The sequence below is a fragment of the Ictidomys tridecemlineatus genome, chromosome 2 (genome assembly GCF_052094955.1).
Source record: "Ictidomys tridecemlineatus isolate mIctTri1 chromosome 2, mIctTri1.hap1, whole genome shotgun sequence".
In the NCBI taxonomy this organism is placed as follows: Eukaryota; Metazoa; Chordata; class Mammalia; order Rodentia; family Sciuridae; genus Ictidomys; species Ictidomys tridecemlineatus.
The window spans coordinates 44909814-44930923 of NC_135478.1; the positions used below are offsets into that span (position 1 = coordinate 44909814).

Sequence of the window (21110 nt, forward strand, 5' to 3'; positions counted from 1 at the left end):
TGCACAGCTTTTGAGCAGAGATTTTTTTTTTTTAGTTGTAGATGGACACAATGCCTTTATTTATTTTATATTTATGTGGTGCTGAGGATCGAACCCAGTGCCTCACATTTATAAGACAAATACTCTACCATTGAGCTACAACCTCAGCCCAAAGCAGAGATTGTTTTTAGTCTTTAGTGTCATATCTTCAGTAGGAATACTGCTGGTTACTGGTGAGTCCTGCTGCCTCACATGTTGAAATATAATGTTGGAGAAGTGCACCTAGGCAAGCATAGAAAGCAAGGTTTATTTAAAAAGGGGTAATATAGACTTCTTCTGGGAGGAAGAAGGGGGCCATAGCTGGTATCCCAAGAAGTGAGGGTGTTTTACCTTTTTTTTAAAATTTGTTTTTTTTAGCTCCTGATAGATGTTTATTTTATTTATTTATATGTGGTGCTGAGAATCAAACCCAGTGCCTCACACATTCAAGGCAAGTGCGCTACCACTGAGCCCCAGCCCCAGCCAGTTTTGCCTTTTTATGTCTTAAGCTGTCTTTGTTCTCCTGCTCTCTTCACCCTTGTCTCTCTCATTCCTGTGTAAGTGACTAGGCCCAAGAGATACTCTGGTAGATGGCTAAAAGGGGAGAAGCAGATGGGCTGGAGGGGCCAAGATAGAGTGAACCGGGCAGGAAGAGGCCCCTCGGTGCATTAGTTAACAACTTTTACCACTCCCTCTAGGGAGGAATAATCTCTGGGACAGGTTACCTTTTGTGAAGGATCAATTTTTTATTTTTAACTATTTTTATACTTATAGAAAATATGCAAAGATAACACAGAGCTTCCATATGTCTCTCTCCTGTTGTTTCCATCTTAATATTGTGCACGACCTAAGTATAATTATTAGAACCAAGAAGATACCAGTTTTGCTTGCTCTGGTAGAATACCATAACCAAATTAAGGGCCCCATTTAAATTTTACTGATTTTTTCCATCAGTGTCCTTTGATTGTCATTCTAGGATCCTGTGTTACATTTGGTTGTCATTTCCCCATGGTCTCCATATTTTCTCCCTGGGTTCCTTAGTTATTTCTTATCATTCTTGGTACCTTGAAGATTATCAATGAATTTCCCATATTTTAGACCTTTTGATATCTTCTCATAATTGTACTCAGGTCCTGCCTTCTTCTGATTGTGACAGAGACAGTGCCATGTCCTTCTTAGAACATTGACACATGGAGTTCATGGTGGTGTTTTATCTTTTCATTAATGACTGGTGATCATACCAGTTTGAATTATTCTTTGGGATATTGGCTTAAATGGGTTGTTATTGTTGTCGACATGGCCAACATTTATTGATCTTTTATAGTGTGCTAGGCACTGTTTTAAACTCTTGATATGTGGTAACTCATTTATTTAATCCTCACAGCAGCTATTTAACCAATTAATCTTCCCTGGTAACACATGAAGAAACTGAGAGGGAAGTGGACTACTCTGACTAGTACCTCAAAGGGAGTCACAGTCAAGGTGGTCAAAGCCCTGTGTTCCTAACCATCAGGTGACACTACCTTCTTTGTGCACACCAAGAATGGACAGCTGAGAGTGGGGCTGATAACACCATTCCAGGTCCAGGGCTTCTCAGGGAACAGTTATACTCTCTCCATAACTGGCCCCCATGTTGTCTTTATAATTCTGTAATTATCAATTAGGAGTTAGTTTTGAAAGTCTAGGAGACTGTTCGTGAGGTTGAATTAAGGTGATGACAGTGGGTACAGACAGGGAAAGGAATTCAAGAGAATGCCTTGAAGGAACCATAGCTAAGAATGTAAAGAATGCAGGGAGCAGAAGTGTCTGTGATAAGTTGTACTTGGGACAAAGAAGGAAGAAGGCACACAGTGAGAAAAACCAAGAAGGAAACTTTTAGAGAGAAAAGAGAACCCCAAAAGCTGAGTTTTCAAGGACATGTTCATTTATTCAGTTATTTTATGAAGAGTTTTTAAATCTAAACTATGTCTGCAGAGGGGCAGTGAAATGACGGAGACCCTGTTATGGGGATTGTGTTAAGGTGGGATTTTTGGGCTGAGTCTATAGAATTGGGAAGTTCGTTGACAAATAAGTAGGAAATATGGGGTCAGGGGCATATGGCCTGGAAGGTTGATACACTAGCAGATGTGATATCTATTCTTTGACCTCCCCAAATAAGAAGCTATATGATTTTAACCAAACCTTGAGTTACTCAAATTATATTAAGACTTATAGTTTTCCTAAAGCATATACTTTATCATATAATATGTCATTTAAAGATTCTGTGAATCCCACAATAAAATGTGGGGTTAATAAAAAATATTAAGCATGAACTAACGTTTTGGTTCTATGAATAGTAAAGATCCAGATGAATGACGGGTTTCTTTATTGAGTCTGGGGATTGAGTGGATGCTGGGAGCAGAGTATGGTAATATCTCAGCATGATATTGATGGTGGGTAGCAATAGCTAAAGCTGAATAATAAAAGATGGTTTCATGTGATCCTGGTCAACACAGTAGAGTTTGAGCTGCCTAAACAGGAAATTAGAAAATTTGTATCCAAAAAATAATCTTATCTTTTTTCTTTTCATTGTGACCTCCAGTGCTAAGAAACAAAGACCTTGCAGAAATTTTGGGAAGTTTCTGAAACCCCAGTTTGTAACCAGCTGATTTGATTTTCTTCAGTACAGTGGGAGACTATTTGTGAGGAAATTAACTTCATTATACGCTAGCCATTGGTTGCATGATATCAGCATTTCTATCAGAGTTCAAGGAGAATTTTTGAACATGGGAGTTACCTTTGACTCCAGTGCAGTTTTACAAAACTTCAGCAGCTTTGGAAAAAGTTTAAATGAACTTGGATCCTCTAGAACAGAATTTCTTAATTGTAGCACTGTTGCCATTCTGGGCTTGATGGTTTTTTATTGGTGTTGAGGGCTGTTCTGTGCATTAGAGGATGGTTAGCAAAAAAAAAAAAAAAAAATCCTTGACCTCTGTCCAGAGATGCTAGTACTCTTAACCCCATGCCCCAAGTTTGCCAATCAAAAAATGTCTCCAGTTATTGCCAGATGTTCCCTGGATGACAAAATCATTCCCTCTTGAGAAACACTGATCTAAAGTGTGGTCTGGAACCCAGCAGATCACTAGCATCTCCCCAGAGCCAGAACTGCAGCAGCTTAGGCCCCAGGTCACTGGAATCTCAGTCTGCATTATAAAAAGTTCTGCAGCAGTCCTGTGGACTTGTGAAGGTTTGAGAAACTTTGACCTAGAGCTCTGCCTAGAGCAGTGTGGCAAGAGCTTTGAAGCCAGGCATGGCTTACCATTAATAGAGATATGACCTTGGGCAAGTCATTTCACCTCTTGGGGACTCAGTTTCCTCCTCTGTAAAATGGGACTAAGGAAACCTGTGTTATGAGAGTAAAAGGAGGGAATGGAGTTGAAGCAAAGAGAGGGGAAGTCTTCTCTCATTAGAATCTCAGTTGGGCTTGTTTCTGTCTTTTTTATAAAGCTGTTTTTCTTGGCCATATTGGACTCACTCTTATTTGTAATGATGATATAAGAGGCTGAGGAAAAGCAATATGTCTGAGTTAGTGCTCTGCAAGTAGAGAAGGCGGTAAAAAATCTGCTTGTTTACAGATATATTTTTGAATCATCTACTTCTTCAAGCTGTGGCTCTCATGGTCTGTTCACCCCCTTGCTTGGAACACTGGGATCCCCTTTCTGGAAAACTCATTATCCTGAGCTCTGTGAACTCTCAATGATCTCGTTTAAAGGCCAGAATTTAAAGGTGGGAAAAGTAAAGCTGATGGCAGCTAAAAGCAAAAGCCATTTAGGGAAGAAGCAGCTTGTAGGATAAACTTTATTCCTATGCAACTGGATTTTGAAATGGGGTGATTATTTTTATGACCATTAGTAAAATTTTTTTGGTTAAGATAAGGATAAATATTTTTGTCTTGGGAAAAAATTGATTGCTCCAGAACTCCATATTTTCCCCCTTTCCTCTTTTTCCCACCATGTCATTGCTTTAGTGTAGCATGTATTTTAAAATTTCTCTTTCTGATTTATCAAGAATAACTTTTATGACTTTGGGCTAATAATCTGATCTGACAAAGACAATCTTCCTCTTTTGGCAAAATTAATTAGAAGAATAACATAGAAGATGGGTACATACATGCAGAATATTATCAGGGCAATTTTTGTGTAAACCTTGACTATAGTCATGGGCATCATAATAATGTTTTGATTTATCACAGACCACAAATATGACAGTGGTCTCATAAGATCATAATGACACTGAGTAATTCCTATTGCTTAGTGATATCATAGTTATCAGATGTTTAGATACACAAACACTTACTATTGTGTTGCAGTTGCCTACAACATTCAGTACAGTAACATGTTGTACAGTTTTGTAGCCTTCAGGCAAAAGACTATACCATATTACCTTGGTATGTAGTAGGCTATACCACCTATTTTGTGCGTGAGTTCACTCCATGATGTCTACTTAACAATGAAATTGACTCACAATGTATTTCTGAGGACATATCCTTTCATTAAATAACATATGAGTCTAGTTAGTGTATCTGAAATTCTCTGATTCTACTAATATAAAGGGATGTCATGTAGAGTCAGAATACATAGTTGTGTAGATTGAATACTGCAAACTCTAGAGGGTGCCATTTATATCATGGGCATCATAAATTTGTGTACATATATTATGACAGTGTGCTAGAAAATGGCAACACCAACCTTTATTCTAGCAAAATCAGTATACTGTAGCAGTGTTCTGGCAGATGGAAATAAAATGTCTTGAGGGAAGGGGCTTTCTTCTGTAATTTGCACAAAGGGGCCATATGCATTAGTGGCAGCCCCGCCAACTAACCTTTCTTTTGGAGTTTTACTATGGTGCCTACATACAAATAAATGTCCCAGAAGAATGAATATAGTAAAGAGCAATGAAAAAAATAAAATTTGTTTAACCTTCACATTTCACAAATATGGAAAAAGAATCTTCCATGACATAAGGGGTATCCTTGAATATCATTTTCATCTTGAAGCTACTGACAGTGCCTCCCAAGTAAAGGAGAAATCATTTAAGAGATGGGAGAGCTTAACTAACATAGAAGCAGCATATAGCAGTCAAGATATACTGAAGGGGGCTGGGTATGTGGCTCAAGTGGTAGCGCGCTAACCTGGCATGCGTGCGGCCCGGGTTCGATCCTCAGCACCACATACAAACAAAGATGTAGTGTCCGCCGAAAACTAAAAAATAAATATTAAAAACCCTCTCTCTCTCTCTCTTAAAAAAAAAGATATAATGAAGAATTTCATTGGCTCAGACTGGTTGAAGATTGGTACTGTGAAGGAAGGTGAGTGACATGGCATTGTGCCAGAGAGATAGAGAGAGCATTACCAGTCTTATACATGAAATGCATATGATGTTCTTCAGGACTTTGCTTGTTGGACACAAGGATGGTTTATATAACTTAGCACTGATCAAGTGAGCATTTTTGTTTGCCTAGTATTAGGTCTTAGGTTGATGTTTTACCTATGTTTTGCAGTTTTTCATTTTTATTCCCTGTCTTTCTAGAGAATCTACAGGTCCACATGAAATTGCTTCTGAATAGTAACCAAGAAGGGGAAAATGGTAGTTTCAACTTGGCCTATGAGTTGCAATAGTATTGGTAGATTAGGTACTGGGGCTCTTAATAGGTAGGACAGTAGAGAGAACATGGTTACCAATAGGAAACGAGATGGAGGAAATATACTTTTTTGTTCAAGCACTAAACACTTAGAATTGCTTACTTTGGAATAGATGTGCCAAAATTGGTCATTTTGACTAGATTGCAAAAAAGTGGGTCTTGGGACTGGGATTGTGGCTCAGCAATAGAGTGCTTGTCTTGCATGTGTGAGGCGCTGGGTTCAATCCTCAGCACCACATAAAAATAAATCAATGAAATAAAGGTATATAAAAAAGATATGTTTTAAAAAAAAAAGTGGGTCTTACCTGGATGATGATAATGATGATGATGATGATGATGATTTTGGTGGTGGTATAATTTTATAGCTGTGACTATATAGCAGGGTTTCTAACTGATATGGATATAAGTTGTGAGTGGTCGGGGGACAGTTTGTTTTTAATAATAGTTAAGGTTATAAGATTTGAAAAAAAATGTTAAAACCAAATTATATGATTACAATGTAATAATGATAATGGAAATAATAGGAACTCTGTTAGATATCTTATATAATTGAAAGTTTAGTTTGAGCCTATGATCATATTTAACTCTCATAATTCCCTGAGGAAGTTTCTTTTGTTATTGCTGTCTTATGTGTGAATGGAAAAACTGAGGTTTAGAGGGAATACATTCACATTAGTGGGAAGCAGAAGGGATGGGATTTGATCCTAGCTCGGACCAATTTGTGTTTCCCAAGGGGTTATGCATAATAACCACATCTCTGGGTGTTGCTCATGGGATATGTGAATGTCATTGCTCCTCCAAAGATCACCAGTCACCCCAGTTGTCTGTGAATGAGGAGTTTCCCAGGATGCAGGACTTAAATTAAAACTAGGAAAATCCTAGACAAACTGGGAAGAGTTAGTCACTTTATTTTTGCATGTGCTGGTAGAGACTAGGAAAGGATAAGGTGGGAACCACTCACTGGATTGCTTCATTCTCTTTGGTATTGTTATTTGTTTTCTGCCCAGTTTGGATGAGAATGTGGCTTTCCTATTAATCTTTTTCAGGAGGTAAAGAAAATGTGAGAAGAAAGTGCCAGGCCCTTTTAGATCCTGTCTTTAGCTTTGGGTCTTTCTCAAAGTCTTTCTAGAAGGGAGGAAGAGGAACTTTTAAACACAGATAAATAGCCTGCCGTGTCAGTGGAAACACAATGACTTGGCCATGGTGGTTGTGTTTCAGCCAGATGTCTCAGACTTGGTTTTTGCTAACTTGATGTATTTTAGTAATTTGGGGGTATCCATCTGTCATATGACCCCACCCTGAACATGAGCTGCTGTTCCTCCATTATAGAATTTAATGTTTAACAAATATCCACATTCTAAAACTGGAAAAAAATAGTAATAATATGCTTGTTTTAAAATGGAAATTTGGAAGTATCTGTTCCTTTGGGGAAATTCTTCAGGTTTGATCATCTTATTATGGAAGATCTGCCTGTGGGCCTGGCAGTTATTCAAGGAGAAACTTATTTGATTCCTTTTTTTCCCCTTGTAAAAATTAGAGTGATTTATCTTTTTTTTTTTTTTAAGTGTCTTTGTGCTCTCATTGGAAACTGAGAAATATAGATTTTAACTAATCGTCTGTGCTGCCTATTTGATAACTCATTTTTTTTTGGTCTTTTTTTTTTTATCACCCTAAAATGGTTTGGGGTGGGGAGGAGATATGTGTCTCCTTAGGACATCTGCTGTTTGTTGTTATAGCTGACTTTGGAATGCTCTTCTTGGGACGGCTTCCAATGTGGAGTGTCCATATGCAGTGCTTCATTAACTGATGGAGTGAGAGAAAGTAGCTTTCCTCTTAGGACAACTCCCCAAGTGACCAGCGCCTCGCCCTTTAAGTGTTAACACTTTCAAAAATGATTAACCACTCTGAGGAAAACCTTTAAAAATTACAACTATTTGAATTCTTTCAGGCTTTCTTGCAACAGAGAATGGCCTGAGCAGATTGGAACCTTTACTTCATAGCTCAGGGTCAAGATTAGCAGTGTCTGTTATTATTTTTTCCCATGAAGGAGTGGGTGCTTTTAAATAGTCTTGGGAATGGACTATTTGCTTCCCTCCTAAGTGGTCCCACATGATCACCTTTTATGTCTACTTTCAATGTTTTTATTTTTTCCTGATTCCTCCTATGCTACTAACCTCTCAGGCTTAACAATATTTGTGTCTTAAGCACTCCTCTCACATTTCAACTTTTGACTGTTAATTTGCTGTGGGTTGGGACTTATTGCCAAGCTTATTAGAATTATATAGAGTAACTAGGATCTAAATAGATGTGCCCATGGGTAAACTGAGTGTGTCTTGGCATGTTAGATTAGATTATCGAAAATAGGATTTGTAGATAATTGTGATGCCAGTGTGTTTAGATATCTCCTTGTGGGTTTTGACCCTGGTGAAATACGGTTTGTCACAAATTGAGTTTGAGATGAGAAACAGGAAGGATCTAATTCTTCAGAATACTAACCAGACTTCACTTCTTTTTAATGGAGATGGTGCTTGGAATTCTGAATTCTTTTCAGATACCTTTTATTATATCTAGTTGTATAATAGAATTTTATTCAAGCTGTTGGGATCTTGTGTATTTAAAATGTTAGTCAAGATACTGGTACTTATATTTCCTTTGTTTTCATTTTAGTGTTGAATCTGAAAATATTACTTTAACATTTACTATATAGCTTATAGGAAGGCAGGTGGAAATTAAAACTTCCACAGCAAGATATTTCCTTCAGCCTGTTTTATTAGACTGAGGGAGGGTAAACTTTATCTAATTGTTAGAACTTCTAATTTTTGTTTTTCAACATTTTATTGAAATTTAAAAGTTATTAGTGAGTAAGATTAAGTAGGGAAGTTAAGTCACTTATACCAATCAGGATTAATATAATATAATAAATAAAACAGTTGTAACAAATTAAAAGCTATTTTAGTTTTGTGAATTATAAACTAGAAATTTTATATTAGTATGGTATACTGAAAATTACTTAAGTTTATAATTTCTGAGGGCATATGGGGGTTAGAACAAATAAAATACAAATTTTTTGTTTTTTATACATGTACTATTTATTTTTACTGTATAAATTTCAGTTATAGTGTTTTAATATGCATATACATCTAAAGTGATTACTACAATTAAACAATTAACATATCATCTCACATAATTTCTTTCCTTCCTGTGGTAAGAGTTCCTTAAGCCTACTCTCTCAGAAAATTACCAGCATATAATGTTAGGAACCATATACTTCATGTAGATCTCTCAATGTATTAATCTTACATAATTTCAACTTTTTTTAAAAATTTTTTTAATATTTATTTTTTAGTTTTCGGCGGACACAACATCTTTGTTTGTATGTGGTGCTGAGGATCGAACCTGGGCCGCATGCATGCCAGGCGAGTGCGCTACCGCTTGAGCCACACCCCCAGCCCCGTCATAATTTCAACTTTGTATCTTTTGATCTTTGTCTCCCCACATAACATGCCATCTCCCTTTCCCACTGTAACTATCATTCCATTCTGTTACTATTTGATTTTTTATTTAAATTCCACACAAGAGTGTTTTTCCCCCATATTTGCTTTATCTCACTTTGTCTAATGGCTTCTAGATTCATCCATGTTGTCCTAATTAGCAGAATCTCCTTTTTCAAGGCTGATATTTCATTGTGTATTCATGTGTGCATACACTTGTGTGTATCTCACAATGTCTATTTTCATTCATTTTTTGTTTTTGGCACAGGGGATTGAACCCAGGTTTGCTTAACTAGTAAACCACATCCCCAGCCCTTTTTAGTTTTTAATTCAGAGTCTCACTGAGTTGCTTAGCACCTCACTACGTTGCTGAGGCTGGTTTTGAACTTGTAATCCTCCTGCCTCAGCCTCTGGAGCCCCTGGGATTAAGTGTATGTAACTGTGCCCAGCCATTCATTTGTTGTCAGACACTGGCTATTTCCATGTCTTAGCTATTATGAATAAAACTACAGGAACAAGAGAGTGCACATACCTTTATCAGTTGGGAATTTTATTTCCTGTGGGCATATCTTCAGAAGAAGGATCACTGGTTTAAATGTTAGTTCAATTTTTAATTTCTTTAGTAGCCTGTAATTACGGAATGTAGATTGGTGCAACCATTACAGTTGTACCAATCTACATTCCCACCAGCAGTGTACAATGCATGATTTTTCTCTGTATTCTCACTAATATTTGTTATCTATTGTCTTTTTGATAATAGTCATCCAACAGGAAAAGGAAGATGTTTTAGTCAGTTTTTTTTTCTCTGACTAAAAGACTGACAAGAATAATTTTAGAGAGGGAGCAGTTTATTTGGGGGCTCACAGTTTCAGAGACATAGACAGCAGTCTCCATTCCTGGGAGCTTGAGGTGAGGCAGAATATCATGGTAGAAGAGTGTGGTGGAGGAAAGTGGATCAGAGCATTGCACTCAGGAAGCAGAGATGGAGACTTTGTTTGCCAGATACAAAATATGTACTGCAAAGACATGCCCCCCAGTGACCAACCTCCTCTGGTAATACCCTACCTGCCTTCAATTACCACTCAGTAAATCCCATTAGGGGGTTAATTCACTGATTGGGTTAAGCCTCTCACAACCCGATCATTTCACTTCTAAGCCTTCTTGTGTTGTCTCATACATGAGCTTTTGGGGGTTACCTCACATCCAAATCACAACAGAAGATATTTCATTCTGGTGTTGATTTGTACTTCCCTGATGATTAGTGGTAGTGAGTACCTTTTTATATACTTATAGGCAATTGTTATATCTTTGTTGGAGAAATGCCATTTTAAATTGAATTAATTGTTTTATTATTGAGTTGTATGAATTCCTCATTTATTTTGGATAATTACCTCTGATCAGATATATGGTTCACAAATATTTTCTCCCATTACATAGGCTCCCCTTTCATTTTGTTAATTGTTCAGAAGTTTTTTTTTGTTTTGGTAGATGAACGAAATGTTTTCATTTTTATTTAATTATTTTTATGTAGTGCTGAGGATCAAACCCAAGGCCTCATGCATGCAAGGCAAACGCTCTACCATTGAGCTACATCCACAGCCCTTTTGTGCAGAAGTTTTTAGTTTGATGTAGTCCCACTTATTTTGCTTTTGTTGCCATTGTTTTTGGTGTCCTATAGAAGAAATCATTGCCAAGATTGATGTTAAAGAGATTTCCACCTGTTTTCTTCTAGGTACTTTACAGTTTTTGGTCTGTCTTTTAAGTCTTTAATCCATTTTGAGATGATTTTTGTATATGGTGTAAGATAAGGTGCAATTTCATTCTTCTGCATGTGGATATCCAGTTTTACCAGTACTATTTATTGAGGGGAATTTCCTTTCCCCGTTTATATGATGCCCATATAAAAAATGAGTTTATCATGTATCATTTGGTTTATTTCCGAGCTTTCTATTCTATTCCATTGGTCTTTGTGTATGTTTTTATGTCAATATCATACTGTTTTGATTACTATAATTTTGTGGTATAATTTGAAATCAGAAAGTGTGACATTTCTAACTTTGGGTCCCCCCCCCCCAGGATTGCTTTGGCTGTTTGGAATCTTTTGTGGCTCTATATGAATTTTAGAATTTTTATCTATTTTTGTGAAAATGACCAGAATTTTCATAGGTATTTTATTAAATATGTAGATTGCTTTGCGTTTTTACATTTTTACAATGTTAATTCTTCTAATCCATAAACAAGGAATGGAATAGCTTTCTTTTTGTGTGTGTTTTCTTTATTTTTCCCATCATCAATTTTATAGTTTTCAGTATGCAGATCTTTCAGTTCCTGTGTAAATTTATTCCTATGTATTTTATTCTTTTTGATACTATCATAAATGGGATTTTTTTTCATTTCATTTTTGGGTAGAACATTTTTTGGTATTCTTTATTGATTCTTTTTAGTTATACATGATGGTAGAATCCACTTTGATAAAATTCTGCATGCATATTTATATCTTACTCTAATTAGCATCCCGTTCTTGTGAATGTGCACAGTGGAGGGATTCACTTAGGTTTTGTTCATATAGGCACATAGGAAAATTATATCAGATTCATTCTAATGTCTTTTCTATTCCCATCCTTCATTCTTGATGTAAAGAAATACAACTGATTTTTTCATGTTGATTTTGTATTCTGAGGCTTAAACAAATTCATTTATTAGTTTTAACAGTTTCAAATGTAGACTTTAGAGATTTATACATATAGAACTATGTCATATACAAATAGGGAGAGTTTTTCTTCTTCTTTTTTCAATTTGGATGCCTTGTAAGACTTATTTTGTGGCTTATCATATGATCCATCTTGGAAAACACTCCACATGTGCTTGAGAAGAATGAATTTTCTGCTCCTGTTGGATGCAATATTCATTTGTTGGTAAGTACAATTCAAGCCCAATGTTGCTTTATTGACCTTTCTGTCTGAATGAACTATCCATTTTTGAAGGTAAAGTATTGAAGTTTCTTACTTTTTTTTTTTTACATTCCTTAAATATGTGCCTTTTTTTTTTTTTTAGTTTCTTACTTTTATTGTATTGCTATTTCTCCCATTGGATCTGTTCATATTTACTTTAAATATTTAGGTGCTTTTTTGTGGATGCATATATTGACAATTGTTATATCCTATTGATAAATTGACCTTTTTATTATTGTATAATGGACTCTTTTAAGGTCTGAAAGAAAAAATTACCAACTAAGAATCCTTTGCCTAGAAAATGTGACCTTCAGAATTAGTTGAATGTAAAAATTTGCCTCATTAAAGGTAAATATAATTTTTTCCCCCCACATACCCCAAGATAGGTTTAGGTAAGAGGCAAGTCCTCACACAAGTTCAAGAAAGTGCCATTCCATTGTAGAAAACTTCTGCAGTGTTTCTTTCCTTGTTGTCCTTGTGGGGTTTGTTGTCTACAACACTGTTGTTTCCACACTGGGCTTATTTGTTCAGACCTTGTTGAGATTTGAAAAAAAAGTTCATCAACTGAAGTTCTGCCTCTCCTGACAGGCGGCAGCTTCTAATTTTTTATCAGCTTGCTAGTTTATCGTGTTAAGTTGAACAGTTCATTTCATTGTCTTCCATCTTTGGGGCCAGAAGAGTGTGGCAATAAGGGCTGACCAGGGACTGGGTAGTATGTTCATTCTAGTGATGGAGCAGTCCTGGGGGCAGATCTATCCTTGGCCAGCTACTTTTTTTTAAAAAATTTTTTTTAAATTTATTTTTTAGTTATAGGTGGACACAATGTCTTCATTTTACTTTATGTGGTGCTGAGGATCAAACCCACTCATGCTGGGCGTAGGCTCTATCTCTGAGCCACAACCCAGCCCCAGCTACTCCTTTTCTAAGTGCAGACCTTCTGGTATGGGAGTGACATGGGTAGTGTGTGGGTGGAGTGCACTTTGTATGCAGAGCCATCTTCCACATCCAGTGGGTAACTGCGATCCAGATCACAGGTGCCTACATCCCGACAGATCATGAAAGGCACAGTGATGTGAGTGGGACCATTCAGTTGGTTAAAATCATTCTAATGGTCTGTCAGGTCTTTGGTCAGGTTTGGCATAAGCCCTCAGGAAGGTCATAACCCTGACAGACAGCAAAGGTCTCAATGCTCGAGTTATAAGTGCCCCTGGGCTTGGCACAGAGCATGCTGGAGAAGAAGACTTTTAGCTGGCTGTAGAGCAGTCTCACATCTTGGCCTCACAATATCTTGGCTACAAAGAAATGGCTTTAAGACATGTTTAGCAATGTTCAGAGTGGCTAGGAGGAACCAAATGCCAGGTAACCTGCATGTACTCATGCACATTGTAGAGGCCAGTGACATCAGGGCTCTATCACATATCACTATGTCTGCAGGACAGCTCTCAAAGTACTGGATGATTTCCTTGGCAGTAGAAAATTGGGTGATATCCCCTGGATCTGTATCACACCTGGTAGTAGAACCATAGCCTGAAAGTCCACAGCCACCACTTGGCCATACCCCTGGCTCCTGATCTTCTGGCTCAGTACTGGCTCCAGCTGCCAGCTGCCTGGGGCTGTGCATAGGTCAAACACCCATATCAAGCAAATTGGAATAGGAAAGCTGGAATTCTTCATTGAGTTGTAGCAGCTTTAAGGAAATGCAGGCCTGCCAGCCATTCTCCAGACAGTAGCAGATGTTGCACTTGTCCTTTGATGTTCATCCCATCTCATACTATTTGCTCAGGGACCTGTCATCAGTTGTCTGATTCCACCCTGTATCAGTAACCAAGTGAGTGGGCCACAGTCTACTTCAGCTATTGGTGCAGGGAAGATCAGGAATAAGGAAGTTGGTGCACCAACAGCCAGGTCTTAGAAAAAGTGTAAACCCAGTGAGAAATGTAAGACTTCAGTTTGTGTTTTTAAGTGAACCAAATGCCTATCACATCATTGTAGTGTAGCAAATGTGATATCCTAGAAGGCCAAGTCCAGACCTGATCTGAATGTACAGTAAGAGTCCTGTCATCTTGTGTCAACATATCTAGGTCACGCCTATCATTGATTTTTTGATAGTTGGATTATAATATGTCTAGGGGAACTTTTCTTTGGGTTGAGTTTTACTGGAGATTTCTGAGCTTCCTGTACCTGTGTGTACATATATGAAACTTTGTTTTCAGCCATTATTTCATTAAGCTTTCTTTTCTGGAATCTAAATTACATAAATGCTTGCTTTCAGTGTTGTCCCATATATCCTAGGGCTTTCTTCATTAGTTTTCATTCTTTTTTCTCCTTTGAAGATATGATTCCAAGTGATCTGTCACACATACCTAAGCATCATTGTAGCGTAGGTTTTGAGTTTGCTTTTCATTTTTTTGCTTAATTTATGTGCTGTTGAAACTCTTTGCATTTTTTAGTTCAGTCATTGCATTTTTTAGCTCTAAAACTTCTGCTATATTCTTACTCATATTTTATATCTTTTTGTTTAACTTCTCATTTTGTTCTTTTACTGTTTTCCTGATTTTGATAAATTGTGCATCTATGTTCCCTTGTAATTTGTTGAATTACTTTAGAACCATTATTTTGAATTCTTTGTCTTGGGTCCTCAATTATTTGGGATCAGTTACTGGAAGCTTATTGTATTGCTTTGGTGGTTTCAGGTTTCCCTGATTCTTTATGACCTCTGTATTTGTGAAGTGTCATTTGAAGAAACAGTTATCTGTTCCAGACTTTATGGAATGGGTTAATAAGGAAAGACTGTCCCTTATAGGGAGAGAGGTGGTGGAGAGGCATCTTAGGGTGCACTATGGTTTTGGGTTCATTGTTTCAGAGCAACAAGTATGAGGACATATGGTGGCTCCAAATTCAGGGAGGCACTGTGTCTCACTGGCTCAGGTAGAAGCTGTTGGGATTCTCATCTTTACCTGTGGATCTAGGAGCCAGAGGCTGGGTCCACCAGTAGTAGAGGTCTAAGGCAATAGCATGTATATGTTTCACTTTGGGACTTGTTGCAGATATATGTATAGCAGGAGAGACCAGCTATAGTTTCTTGCACAGTGACAAGGGCTAAGATCTGAGGCAGGGGGTCTGGGCTGACTGTGAATGAACAGATGGCAATGGGGACTGAAAGACTGGATGCACATGACTGCAGAAGCCAACTATGAGCTGGTGGTAGGGATCAAGTCATATAGATATACATAGACAGCTTGAGGATTCTAGACATTGATTATAAGCATTTTTTTTTTTATCTCCTGGGGTTGTTTGCAGGAACATGTTTTGAAAGTGCCTTCTGCCCCTGGATCAGAACACTCAGGGAGGGATGGCCCAGGAGGAATGATGGTGGGTCAGGTACTTGGAGCTGTTTAGCTGGGACCTTGGGCTTGGGTATTTGTGATAAAAGCAGTTCACTTAGTTCTCTGAAGCAGGGAGAGAGTGGTGGTTGGTCAGGCACCTGGGGGAGACTATAGTGTTGCATTCCTAGCCTGGGAGAACTGCAGCACTGGTTTTCAGGCAGCTCTGGGTGGCTCCTGGGAGCACAGTGCAGATACCTAGAAACTGTGAAGGTAGGAGGAAAACAACAACAACAACTTTGTGGCCCTCAGAAGTGAAGGCTACAGGGAGTCTGCTGCTACTCTGCTGGAAGTTGGTTTCCTCAGAAGTGAAAGCTGCTCTGGGGCCTTGCAGAACAAGTTGTGAAGGTCCTAAATTATAGACACTGCCTTCACCAATTTGTGGTGAAAGCTGCAGGGAGTGTGTGGGGGCTGTTGAAGTTTTCAGTGAAGAAGTATGCTGGAGTCCTATGCCAAGCAGGCCACTTGGGGTCATGGTGACTTTCTCTGCATGACTGATATTGACAGAGCCTGTCCATCTTCTTTGTTTCCCACTGTCTCCAGACACCTCAGCTGTGCTGTCCTCCTAGAGAGCTGAGTGGGGTAGAACTGAAGCTGGTTGTTTGGGCAGGTTCCTGAAAGCCTAGGGAGGCTGGCTGTGTACTTTGCCCTTCTTTTCTCTGCAGGAGTGTGCTCAAACAAGGAGTTCCCTCCACCTGTCCAGCTGTGCTGGGTTGGGGGATTGGGCAATGCAAGCAAAGTGAAATTGTTCTTCCTACTCTTTTTGTGTGGTTATCCTCATGTTTTTTTCTTTCACTGTTTTGTTGTGGCTACTTAAATTGACTCCTTAAACACTTATAGAGTCACCTTTGTTTATGGATAACTGCTTAATTGTTGCTCTTGGTGGGGAAAAAGAAAACTGGGACCTCTTTCACCATCTTGCTGATTTCATTTACTTGCTTGTAAATGAGAAAATCAAAAGCTGAATAAGTAGACTAAAAATAAAAGTAGTTTTGAACTTAATTTACTATCTTGTAAGTTTTCATAAGCCTGAAAGTGAGAAGGGTTTCTCTACCTGAAAGGCCATAAAATGAATGGAAATTTGTTTCCTGAAGTCCTATGCCAAACTGGCCTCTTGTTGCTACCGTGGAACTTTTTGTTCTGAAAGTGCTTCCTCTGTGGCCAGTCTCTATGTAGGTATTAAAAAGATAATTTTGCTTTAGGGTAATCAGCCTATGACTGTGAAAACATTTAAAGTTGTAATTTCTATGTTGCAGCTCCTATATGTGAGATCAAGGAAGAAGTGATAGTCTTTGGAATATGTTCTTACTAAACATTCCTGCTTACCTGAGGATATTCATATTAGGACTAAGGTGGGACTAAAATTGACCACTAAAATTTGTATAAGTCAAAAGGATGAAGTTCAGATTGGATTTTCATTTTGGAAATGAGATTAAATGGTATGATATGAGTTTAAATCTTATGTTTAACAAAACGTAGGTGACAAGGGCGACTATATATTAATTTCTAGAAGAAACAAAGAATGAAATTAAAGTATCAGTTCTGCGTTAGGGCATCTTTTTTTTTTTTTAAACTTTTGTTTTTTAGTTGTAGATGGACACAATACCTTTATTCTGTTTACTTATTTTTATGTGGTACTGAGGATCGAACCCAGTGCCTCACACGCACGAGACAGACGCTCTACTGCTGAGTCACAACCCCAGCCCCATTTGGGCATCTTTTCCCTCAATAAAACTGGAGGCTAGCATGATCTAATATCTGTTACGCTGTGTTTGACCTTTATACTACCTGCTTTTAAAAAGAGTCATTTTGCCAAAAATATACTGATGAAATATACAGTTTCCCCAGCAGCCTCTTTAACCTATTGTTAGTCAAATAACTCTCTTTGGAAGTTCCTGCCATCTTCCTGTTAACTGTTGAAGCTCACTAGAATTTCACTTGTGATGGCTCTGCCTGAGATTTAAGGGTTCCCAAGATCTCACCTTTATTGAGTGTCTGCTCTGTATCAGACATGGTGCTGGATGTTGGGACGATGTGGCTCCTGCCCTTCCAGCCACATTACAAGGAGTAGGAGGGGACACAATATGGAAGCCATAGTCACATGTGACTCTTAAGCACTTGAAATGTGATAATGCAAACAAGGAACTGAATTAATTAGGTCTACAATACCTAGAACAGAATAGACAAGATGGAGAGAAGCTTTTGTGAGGATGAAGAGGAGCAGAAGAGAAAGATTTTGTAAGATATTGTGGACCATGGTGATTAGTCAAGACTTTATCCCAGAGCTTTAGGAAACCATTAAAGGTTTTGTATAATGGTGAAACATAACCAAATTGGCATTCTGGTCTGGGAACAGGATGCTGGATTAGAGAAAGGAAGATTGATTCTGAGTAGGGTGTGGGGTGCAATGGACAGGGAATAGGGGAGATGGAGAGATCAGATGTTAGAGCACAGTGGTCAACAACAAGTTCAGGAGCTTGATTACTGGAGACACATTCTGGCCTTGCCATCTTCAGTTTGCCTGGGGAAAGAATGTTTCAACTTTGTAAGCAGTGCTTGACCCCAGCGCAGGCCTGGCTCAACAGCTGCAGGGTAGATGACAAAGAGACCATCTCAGTTTATAGCAAGTCCTCAGGAGCTGTTGTTTTTTGACAGTCCAGGATTGGGGCACAAATGTGATGTTCTTCTGTTTTTTAATTGTTTCTTTTGGCACAGAAATTAAGGTGACGTCATGTTGGTTACATCTCATTCAATCTTTTACCTGTTTTGGTAACTTTTTCCATTTTTATGTAAAATCTGTTATTCTCATCAGCTATCTATAAAAAGGTGCTTGCCAGTTGCAAGAGTCTAAGGGTATATGAATACAGGGGTGGTTTCTTGAGGGTTCCATACAAGTTTTAGAAGAACTTGCTTTCCTCACTTGCAGATCAAACTAATGAAGCACATTTGCTTTCTCTCTGGAGAAGACTGAGCAGCGTGGTTAGGAATGTGGAATGAGAATAGAGACAGGGAAATAAATATATGTGGAGGTTTGGACTCTGTTTGTTTTTTAGAAACCCCAGCTAGCTTAATCAGAAAAGAGTTTTTCCTGACAAGGCAACTTGTAGAATCCAAGTGCTGGATGTTCCTGGTCCTGAGGAAGTACAGGAGGTGGGAACCTGAGAACCATCAAGATGTTCCACTGCTGCTCTGAGTACTGCTCTTTCTGCATTTGCCTATGTGATAAAATTTGCCAAGCCATAATCTTGAATTTACTTCTTATGGACCCTGCTAGAATGTGGGAGGAGTCCAGCGTGGGTCAGTTTTCATCTTCGCTCCAGTCAGGCCTAGATTTTTGGGAATGGCCATATGAATACAGCATGGTTTCTGGGCACCCTTTTCCATGAACCCTTAGGGTAGAGACCCTGATTGTTATCAGTATGGTGTATAATATGATATAATATGATTTGATGTGCAACATAATTATAAACTACAAATATATATTAATAACCTAGGAAGCATCTAAAATGTTGTATAAAAAATTACTACAAAACCCAAAATTTTTTCTCCCATACCTGCTGTATCACCAGTCATGCTGGTATAATGTTTATTCTAAGAAAACACTCTTGATGCTGCCCTATTTTTCAGAGTATCAGCTACTTACACTTGAGTAAATAGGGGCAAAACCTACTTTCATGAGATATGTATGAGACACAACTTTTTGAGGGGGGTGGGATTGATATGTAGGATTGCAATACATCTTCTCAGAATTAAAACTCAGCATGTGTTAAAGATTACATTTGAGATGATCATGATTTATGGAGGAAAACATAGTTTTAAGTTCCTAAACAGCCCCCTGGTGAATGAGTAAGATATGATTTTCATATTTGAACCACTTTGGTAAATATTGTGGGTAAAGTGAAAATAAATAAAAATTCAAGTTGAAACAAATGCAGTTTTAGGCATTTTCTACAATATGTTCTGTTTCTACATCTTAAACATTACATAAACCAAGAAATGATAAAAACTACATCTCTAGATTTGGGTTGGCAAACTCTAGCCCTTGGGTCAAATCCATCTGGTACTTGTTTTAGTAGATAAATTTCATTGAAGGACTAGCATCCCCATTTGTTTACAAACTATCTGACTGCTTTTGAGCTATAACAGCCAAGTCTAGTATTTGTAGTACATGATTTGACCTGCAAAACTGAAAATGTTATCTGGCCCTTTACAGAAAAAGTTTGCCAACCCTTGGTCTACATCAGAGACAGTATATTTTAAAGGTGTCCTGAGGGAATTTTAGAGTTCTTGGGGTGAGTCAGGATCTGCCACTGAATAAGACCTGACAGGCTAGGGCATTTGGTCACTTTATTCTGTTTGATCCAGAGTAATGTGGATGCCCTGTTTGCTCTATTAGACTTCTGCATATGACTTGATATGAAGAAAGAAAGGATTTTCTTGCATAAAATATAGTGTTAGAGTGTACTGATCTGAAAGTACAAGAGGACATTTGGAAAAAAGGGACGTCTCTGAGTATAACTTATTATCTTCGTTGTAAACTGAGGTGGTTGGTACCTTGCATTGAAATCTCCAACTAAGGAACAAAGTCCTTGATGAGAATTTAGAAGGTAAAATTGACTCTTGTAATTACTGACATGAAAGAAATTGCTTTAAAATCTTTGGCAGCCACAAAACTCAAATCTAAGTGGATCAAGGACCAAGGCATTAGACCAGAGACCCTGTGCCTATTAAAAGAAAAAGTAGGCCCAAATCTCCATCATATTGGCTTAGGAATCGAATTATTTAACAAGACTCCTAAAGTGTAAGAAGTAAAATCAAGAATCAATAAATGGAATGGTACCAAATTAAAATGCTTCTTCACAGCAAAGGAAACAAAAGAAAGAGCCTACAGAATGGGAGAAAAATCTTTTGTCACCTGCACCTCAGATGTAGCATTAATCTCCAGGATATATAAAGAACTCAAAAAAAATTAACACCAAACAAATAGCCCAATCAACAAATGGGCAAAGGAGCCAAATGGGCACTTCACAGAAGAAGAATTACAGTTGATCAACAAATATATGAAAAAATGTCCCACATCTCTAGCAATTAGAGAAATGCAAATTAAACTACACAGAGATTTCATCTCACTCTAGTCAGAATGGCAATTACCAAGAACACAAATGACAATAAATGTTGGTGAGGATATGGGGAAAAAGATGCACTAATTTATTGCTGGTGGGACTACAAATTGGTGCAACCACTCTGGAAAGTAGTATGAAGATTCCTCAGAAAATTAGGAATGGAACCACTAGTTAACACAGTTATCCCACTCCTCAGCATATATGCAAAGGACTTAAAATCAGCATTTTATAGTGACACAGCCACATCAATGTTTATAGCACCTCAATTCAAAATAGCTGGACTTCGGAATCAACCTAGGTGCCCTTCCACAGAAAAATGGATAAAGAAAATGTGCTATAAATATGCAATGGAGTATTACTCAGCCATAAAGAAGAATGAAATTATGGCATTTGTAGTTAAATGGGTGGAACTGAAGGCTATCATGCTGAGTGAAATAAATCAACCTAAAAAACCAAAGGCTGAA

The 21110-nt window shown here is 37.9% G+C and overlaps 1 protein-coding gene and 1 pseudogene across 19 annotated transcripts in view; one reads left to right on the top strand and one right to left on the bottom strand.

The window, feature by feature from the left end:
- Erc2 (ELKS/RAB6-interacting/CAST family member 2) overlaps positions 1-21110 on the top strand; it is an 873922-nt gene that overhangs the window by 171246 nt on the left and 681566 nt on the right. The gene's annotated exons all lie outside the window — the stretch shown is intronic.
- Positions 12771-13905, bottom strand: LOC101959097 (tRNA (cytidine(32)/guanosine(34)-2'-O)-methyltransferase pseudogene; annotated as a pseudogene).